We start from the raw sequence: 9,947 nt of genomic DNA on the forward strand, positions 1-9,947 counted from the left end.
TCGAGCAAAAAAAGTCCTTGGATATGATATTTAATTCTCTTCTCAGTCTCAGTTCTTGCCAAAATAATAAAATACACTCACGCATAGCCTTGACATTCATTAACGTTGTTATTAAATGACTGCATACAGAGGATGCAGGCAGGTGTTCAAACCATGAGTGTGCAGAGGGTTTAGATAAGACGAAAAGCTTCGGTACTCTGTAACGGAGGCACTGCTGAGGCCTTGATGGCACATAGTGCCACAGATAGTGCTAGAAAGACAGTCTTTGTTCCAGGAGCACCCGGTAAATTCAGATAACAGGCTGCATACTCACCTCTGGTCTCACAAAATCCCTCGTGGCTCCCCGTACAAGCCAACAGGAACGATGCTCCTTTTTTAAGAATAAAGTAAATATTTTATATGAAGATATGACATATAACAGAACAATGGTTGAACTTCCTTTGTTTTTATTGCCATCTATACAGTAGTATAGGAGTTTAGGTGTTTGTAACTGAGAGCTACCAATATGTTTCCAGGGGTAGCTGTCAGCCTGTGTTATATGAAGTGGAGGACATAGTGGTACTCATACAACATACAATATGATACCGGCCATTTCCTTTGGAATAAATGATGTAAAAAAGAAAGGATTTTTTTTAGTTTCTCTTTGGAACTGTAATTAAGGCAAATTCCTCAACAAGAAAGACTTCATTTATATTTAAAGCAAGACAATATAAGCAGTAGTATACCAAAAACCTTACAAATAAAGCCATTGTTGATTTATGATCTACGCACCAACCCCCACCCCACCATCCGTGGATTTGTCTCTACAAGTTTCAGTTTCCCCTTTTCAGAAGCAATTGACAGAAACCAACTGTATTGCTCAACATGACTAGAGGCAAAGCAACACGTGAAGGCTACACAGAGAATATATATATATGTGTGTGAAGGTTCAAACCTTTTCGGATGTACTAATTTTCTATAGATATCTGGGAATTATAAGGTTACTACGAAACAATATTTAAATTGTTCACTAAACTCAATCACCACATTAAATAACTGAAGAAGCAATGTACTGAAAGAGAGAAACATTGATTAAAAACAAATATAAAGCTTATGCAACTGATATGGAGGGAAAATGGTGGTTTAGAGAAGAGTTGAGTTTAAAAAAAAAAAACTGTCTAATCGCTGATTTTGCAAACAAAGTCAGCTCATCTTTCTGTCAGGTCCTTTGCCTTTAGAGATCTGAAAACAAAAAAAAGAAAAATATCTTAAGGCCTAAACTTGGACTTCTACAAAAAAGCTGAGCATTACAATCTGTGTGATTAATTCTTGTAATAGTCTTGAGAAATGACAGTGGTACCATTACCTTCAGGAAAGGCATTCATCCAAGAGCAGTTAATCTATCCTTCCTCTCAAAAGCAGTGGATTTATGCACAGGCCCCTTCTAGCTACTGTTTTACTTAAAATACCTACCCTCACAAAAGCAGAAAGAAACTACAGTTCAGAAAACACCACTGAACATTTAGGAGTGACATCTAATACTTTAGGTTTTTTTTCCAAATGTTTTTTTAGACTCCTTCTTGGTGCTGATGTATATATATACAGTACATGTCAAAAACAGGAAAACAGGATACTGAAGATAAAAAAAAGCTTTAGTCTAGGGGTACACAGGTAACAATTTATATGTCTGATAAAGTACTGTGCCATTGTTCATTTCTGGGAAGCATATTGTACATTTTCAGTCGCTCTATCATGTTACAAACCAACATCTGGTGAAAGTGTTGCCACTCTTTTGTATGTGGGCAGGGTTAAAGGCAAACACCAATTATGGCATTACTGAATTGTCCGTGCATTCATCTTTCTAATGCTGCGACACACTTGCAGTTCAAGTTCAGCTGCCTGTGCCACAGTGACAGTGGGACAATGGAGGGTGGGTCTCAGTGTTTTTCATCTAATGCCTCGACTGGACTGAATACCCCGCAAGTCGTCTTTTTAGATGATTGTGAGTTATCAGACACCTGTGTGACCATTGAGATTATACTAAATAAATGTTCAGTCTTGGATGTAAATTATTGACATGAATTCCAAAAAAGTCTATGTGCCGTATGTTTTCACATTTCTTTTAATGGTCTGTGAATGTTGATATTAAGTGTGAACGGTCTGAACTTCATTTAATAGTCTTTTTATTCAAGCATAACTACTTTTCAGTAGAGTGTTTTACATAGTTTCAAAAAGTGATCCTGTCTATCTTGGCTCAGCACAGGTTTTCATAACTCCTTTGAAGCACTTGCAAGATGGAACATGGACCCAATATGATTCAGTGCAGTCCTATTAGCAGCAAGTTAGGGTTAGCCTGGCAATTCTGCCTGACAGAACTCTGCCTGGGTTCCCCATTACTTCTGTCCCCAGCTTGCATACAAGCTATATCATATCAATATAATTGTCCCCAATTACATAATGGGAACACTTTGTTCTGTTTTATTCCTCATATGTCTTTTGACACCGTCTTCTGAGGAAAAGCATCAGTTCCTGAATCTGAAATTGGATTGGGGAGCAAAGAGAGCTTTTCTTCTTTTTTTGTTCTGTTAAAAGCATGGAGATTTAAGGAGCAGGCAGTCAGGGTTGATGTCCTGGCCTAATGAATACTGCATCCGTGTGACACATTGTCGAAAGCCGGCAACTTGGGCCGAATACACAATGGTGCCATCACTGAGTGCACATTTCATTATAAAAAGGAAAATCTGATTTTCTGCACTAAAGAAGTGGGCCTACAAAAACATCTAAACAAGCGATCATTGTACATATCTGATCTGATCTTTGTTTTGCATTTACTATTCCTGCTTGTCTTGTCTCGCAGCCAGCCATGATGCATGAAAAAGCAGGAATATGATCTCATATGAAAGGCAGATTATTTTGCAATAACTGCCAAATTGAAGGGGAAAAAATAATACATAATACACGTAACTCACAAATGTGTAATCAGAACAAATAAATCTCTTTTCCTTGCATATATGGTCTACTTACTGGGAATGTACAGTATATTAAGCATCTTATAGACACTATATATCATGGTAAATTGGAGCATTGTACTGTTAGCCATTAACCAGACTTTGGGTATTTAAATTAGCAGCGCTAAATTCCTCTCCTGGCAGTGGGTATGGGGCCTCCTGACAGCTGTGGCACAGGGCGATGTGAGGCTTGCTCACAATAGCAAGACAATGCTTGGCAGAAGCCAGGACGCTTAATTCTTCAGATTGCATGATAGAGAACTCAAAGTCTCAAATAACACCTACACATGCTGGTTCTGTTCAAACACGAAGTGGTTGAGGCAAAGAAGCTTCTATTATGTTCCGTCTAGCTGGAAAAAAAGGAATTGTTCTAGTCAACTGCAAGACAAAGGGTGGCCATATTTGTATGGGATCTTGTTCAAAAGAAATATAATGCTACAGTACAATAAATACAATATAATGAAATATTAAACAATATACTCTTTCTAAGACTGCATTAGACATTAGACATTTGTTATGATACAGGTCGCACAAAGAAGTTTATACAGTTGTAGAAAAGCAAAACTGGGGAGATGAAGTTTAAACTGGAGCTCGGTTAGCTTGCAATTACAACCTGGACAGGAATGATCTAGCCACATGCCTTTGAATACTAACCCACAAGCTACATTCCACCGCACATAAAACGTCTATAAAGTGACTGAAAGGCATGTCTTCAATATATCTCCTGAAAAATTGTTTTGGCTGAACCAATTTGGGCAAATGAAACATTAAGTTGTGTCTGCATGTGAGAGAGCATAACATGTGTCTTTCCAAAGACATTTTGTAAGTACTGTTCATGTTCAATTTGTAATCAGCAGTTGTTACATGTCTCTTTAATTTTGACACTGCATTATGCATTTATGACCCTTGTATTTTCTTCTCATCATTTCAAAGCAATTTATTGGTGTATGAAGACTGGCGACAGCAATATCAAAGTTATATTAAACCAGAAATAGGAAAGAAAATGAGCAGGAATAAATTAGAGGGGGCGAGTATATTGATAGTAGCCTATGTGTTGATGATTACTTTAATTTATTATTTATTTGGTTTTCAAAATTGTATTCCAATAGTAATGAAGCTTGATTGCAATGCTTATTTTCCTTGAACAATTAAAATAGAAATCTATTTTATTCCCACTCATCACAGCTTTTAAATTGCCTCTATAAAGTCAAATCTGCTGTAGACTGCAGTCATCACTTACAGTATGCAGCCTGCCTTGATTATGTTGTGATTTACCTCAGTTGTATAACTGTGACTCCCGGTATCCATATCCATACTTGTTCTGGCTGCAGTTGCTAGTCACTAGCTTTTGTGAACATGTGAAGGCTGGAAAACAGATGCAGTCCAAAAGTGATGCATAATAATGAGTTAGATATTATCTAAATTATTAATATTAGCTGAATTTATTTCATTATGACTGACATTATTACTATATTTAATTGGCCATGTGAGTACCAGAGCATTTTCAAGACATAGCCTTCTTGTTCTTTCTTGCCTTATTTATTTTTGAATTGCTTTGTAAAAAAGCACATAATTGAATACATTTTGTTTATGACCTGTTGCCTTAGTTTAGATTAGACATCACTCTCCAATAGGACTTCAAAAATATGAACACCCTTTTAGTCAATACTACAATACTGGACAATACAGGTAGGGTTTACTAATCCCTTTCACTTCATATGCCTGGCCTTGTGTTAACCTCTTCTTTGAAGGGAGAAATATTTGCCCCTAGACCATAATGCACTGTGTTACTGTTTGTGCCCGAGTGTCTTGATGTTTGCACAACATGTACAAGCCACCATGTAACCAGCACACATTTCCTGGTTGTCCCACTAACCCAAACTGTTTGTGCAACACACTTTGGCAGAACAACTCACCGGCACTGTCAATCAAGCAGGCCAAATGGCTCCTAGCCTATTGCAAATCCTGTTGCCACTGTACCCCAACACCACATAGTGCAAATACTTTGATCTCTATCTACAACCACCTTGTGCATGAGGGCTGTGACCTTTCAGCATTCTGAGCATAATTAAATCTCAATATAACATTAGGATGCATCATAGAAGTGACATAAGGTATTTACAATGTCTTGTGTATTCTCTTGCGGTAATTGTTGGCGTCATTACTTACAGTTCTTTGTCAATATTTCTAATCCTGTACCCCCATCCCCAATGGCATTAGTAGCTAACTTCATATTTTCAGGTGCCAAATATATCTGTGGATGGGAATTCCCAATTGAAACGGAATGAGCGTTGATGTCAACCAGAGATATGTGCTGCACAGCATAATGACAAGAACAGATACAGTAACTGTCAGCATTGAGTACATATTATTATTCCGTCTCGGTTTCCTTCAGAGAATGTCTTTCTGCCAGTGAGGTGTGGAGAGTGCAGGCCATGTCTTGTTAAATTGCTTCTCCATCTATTCCCAAGGGGCACAAAACAGATTTTTGTAACCTGTTAGCGGCAAATACAAAAGAATGCCTGTTCATTCTGTAACATAGCAGAGCCAATGGTATCATTTAGGTACATAATTAACAAGCCAGGGGGCTAATTTATTGTACTCCTGTGCAATTTAACGGCATCGCAAATATTTTAAATGATTAAATGCAAACACTGCTCCTTCCTGTGGGCTTCTACATCATTAAATGGTTTGTTCTGTAATTTAACCAATAGATCACAAGTCCACAGGTGAATGCCACACAAATAATTTCTGTGGGTTCATCAATAAACAAGGAAGACCACAAAAAAGACACGTCATTTCTGCAAGTCCAAAGTAAAAGGCCCCCAAATTCTGCACTCTTATTTGAGGGAGGCAATGTACACTTATTTATTTTAATTATTGGTCTTCTGCTGCTGTAGCCTATGCACTTAGAGGTTTGACACTGTATGTTCAGAGATGCTCTTCTGCATACAACTGTTGTAATGTGTGGTTATTTGTATCACTGTCAGCTTTGACCAGTCTGGCCCTTCTCCTCTGACATCTCTCATTAACACGTTTTTGCTTGCAGAACTGCTGCTCACTGGATGTTTTTTTTTGTTTTTCGCACCATTCTCTGCAAACTCTATGGACTGTTATGAGTGAAAATCCCAGGAAATCAGTTTCTGAGACACTCAAACCACCCTGTCTGCCACCAAAAATCATTCCACGGTCAAAGTTACTTAGATCACATTTCTTCCCCATTCTGATATTTGGTCTGACAGTTGAACCTCTTGATCATGTCTGCATGCTTTTATGCATTTAGTTGCTGCCACATGATTGGCTGATTAATTATTTGCATTTACAAGCTGGTGTACAGGTCTACCTAATAAAGTGCTCAGGGAGTGTATACTGTAAGTATCAATACATTTGCAACGACATGTCACAAAAAACCCTGAGACATTGTACCCTATGACCTGTAACTTAATATTTAATTAATCACATAATAAGATTACTGAGTGCATACCACTCAGGTATATTCAATTTCAAAATGTCCATTATTTATTTATTTATTTATTTGAGACTTCACAAATGTAGTGGATTGTCCCAGGCCAGACACCGTGTCACTGCCATAACAAGCAGTAATGTAAGGTTGACCTGATGCAGACACCAATGGCACAAGTTCAAGTTTGCATCAGAAAAAGGGACCTGCGCCTACCTGCCTCTTTTCCCCGTTCACTGACATAAACATGTCATCGCTGTGTTCTGTGTTGAGAACAACAACCACAACCCAATACACGATGAGGTTTTACAGCTCCAGGGCTCATAACATTCCTGCAGTCACAAAACAGTTTAAAACCACCAACACAATTTCTAATCCCATAAATGTGTGCATGCGTGTGTGAAAACAGAACGGGCCACCAGAACAGCTCGTATCCATCGTGGCATAGGATCTGGAGTTATGTATGTGCCATACGTGACGCCTTTTTTCAATGAGAAAGTCAGTCAGCGAAAATGATCGATTGGATTCCGATGTGATTACTAAGAAGAATATTGTACATGGATAATATTACTGTAATGCTGATCAAACCAATGGATGTCGGCAGACGTGCTTTTTCACAATGTGAATATTTGTTTATCATTTAAATTTGGTGCACATAGTCTGCTAATGCAATTCAATATCCATTATGAATAGCCTATAATAGAAGATCATTAAAGGTCAGATACAGGTAAGAGTACAATTTGTGAATTATACATGTTCTTACATGAAGATTTCATACCATATTCACTCAGTGAGCACTTTATTAGGTATTTATTAGACTTTTTTTTTTTTACTTCTACTGCTGTAGTTATGCGTTGTGTGTTCAGAGATGCTCTTCTGCATACCACTGTTGTAATGTGTGCTTATTTGCGTTACTGTCACCTTCCTGTAAGCTTTGACCAGTCTGGCCCTTCTCCTCTGATGTCTCTCATTAACACGGCGTTTCTGTGTGCAGAACTGCTGCTCACTAGATTTTTTTTTTTTTTTTTTTTTTTTGCACCATTCTCTGGAAACTCTAGAAATGAGTGTGCATGAAAATCCCAGGATATCTGCAGTTTATTGTTCAACTTTAGGTTTTCCACTATTCCTATTAAGATACACTGTAATGTAACTTGCTGGCAGCCAATAACCGAAGCCAGTTTCCCTAATACATTTTACAGCATGACAATAACAATTACTCTTACTCTTACAGTAACTTGCAGAATGTTTTAAATGCTATTTTTTCTATTTTTTCTATTTTTTTATTAGGAATATCCCAGCATGCATTTCAGGGCACGCCATTCACTCACACCTATGGTCAATTTAAAGTCTCCAGTTAGCCTAACCTGCATGAGGAATCCCACAAGAAAACTGACGCAGGATTCGAACCTGGAACCTTCTTCCTATGAGGCAACAGCACACCACTGCACCACTGTGCTGCCCTTGTTTAGTTATTCATAGTAAAAAAACAACCCGACTGATTGGTCTGTAAGTGGGACTACTTGGTAGTGTTGAATGGCAGGTCTTTTGACTGTTAAAATGTAAAGGAGGGTTTACATTATTATTTGAATTTTGTCAGGGAGATGAGTGACAACAGGGAAGTGAACTAGCAAATGGAAGAAATACAGTGGATTTTCATTTATGTCAACCTTGTACCTTGTATCAAGTTTTAAAAATGTTCCGATAAAGTGCCCACAAAAATGAAAACAAACTGATCTTTGCATTTGAATTTGAATTATGTCATGATTTTTTTGCACATTAAATAAAAACGAATTGCAATTGCTTATTTGCATTTTAATTTGAAATAAGGCCGGTTTATGCTTCCATTGTGAACTTTGAATGTGTGGCGTAGTATGATCACACTACGAACATATTACTGCCATCTGCTGGTGGAATTTTAGATTTTTCACTAGGCCTGGAAAGGGAAGTAACAGTCACACAAGGACCTGTCTGACAAACACTGTCTGACAAATACCTTTTTCATGCAGCAGAACAACATGCACATCCTGTCAAAAAAACATAATCAATAATATCATGGTTAGTACCTGAGGTTGGTAGACTCCCAACACTAGGCTAACAAAACTCCGGGGCTCATATATAAATCCTTTAACTATATTTTTACTCTGAATATTTACTCTTGACTTTAAGATATAGGCCTACAGACCATGAAAGCAAATACATAAACGTGTAGCCACAAACGCTGCTAATGTGAATGTTTGTGAAACAACTTTTACGTTTAAAAGCTTAAAAACTTTATTTTTACGCTGAATTTTGCATTAAAATGCACATCATGAAAGCCAAGATATCGTTCTTCAAAATGAAGATGAAAGCCTAAAACAGACAAAAATGAACAGTTTACATAAATATCTATTTACGTAAGGTCGTCGACTGATTATGATAGAACAGGTCACATTTGTGCCTTGTTGAATTATGATACATTGATCTTCTTGTTAAATGACTTATTGCAATGAAGGCTACAATGCAAAAGGTGTGAAAGCAGGCTTTGTTAGAGTGGTGTGGCGTGATAGAAAAACTCCAATAGAAATCATGAATGCTTTGCAAATCAACATAATCTATAGGGGCTTTAGGTAAGGATTTGTTCATTATACAATATCTCTGTGAAATCTACATAAATATTTTACAGTGTAGTACAGTATATGCATTATAATGTTGATTATATGACCAAATAATGTCTAATACGTGTTATTGTAGTGGATTATTTAACCATGAGAATAATATTTAGTTCTAAACATTATATGACTGTTTATTATTATTATTATTATTATTATTATTATTATTATTATTATTATTATTTTATATATATATATATTTTTTTTTTCTTTATAGTTTATATATAGAAAAGTTTTTTCAAGTTGTTTTTATTTGCCAATGGATATGAAAAAAATTAAAAATAATTTCTGGATGAATTCATTTAATATTTTGAATGCAAAATGCTGTCTATCCATTCTTAGCATAAAATGAAATAGTTTATGAAAGATGAAAGATGTTTTAATAGTGTAGATAGAGCCATGGGGATTACTGAACTGAGCAAGGCTGCAGCTCAGGCAGTTACAATAACTAAAAGGATAAACACTAGGCAGCCTGTAGTTGCCCATCCCCACTGAAGCCACAATATGATCCATACAGCTGATGGGCCCTTGGGCAAGGTTGCAAGATGTTAAATATATACAAGCACTCCACCTTGTGGTAAAATACATACAGAAAGTTATAATTACTTTTACATTGATATCTTCGATATTCCGCTTACAGTATTTATTAAATGTATTATATTATTTATTAAAAATGTTTTTCAAATATAGCAAAGAAATATATTTGTTTTTCTAAAAAAGATGTCTGAAAAATATGTCATCATGGATTTATAATATCACTGTAAACTCAAATTGTAAATTGGTAGTCTCTGTAGTATTTTAATCCACTTCTTTGAGGAAAAATTAGACTCAATTCCATTCACTTTGGCCTCC

Source organism: Conger conger, chromosome 3, assembly GCF_963514075.1.
Source record: "Conger conger chromosome 3, fConCon1.1, whole genome shotgun sequence".
NCBI lineage: Eukaryota > Metazoa > Chordata > Actinopteri > Anguilliformes > Congridae > Conger > Conger conger.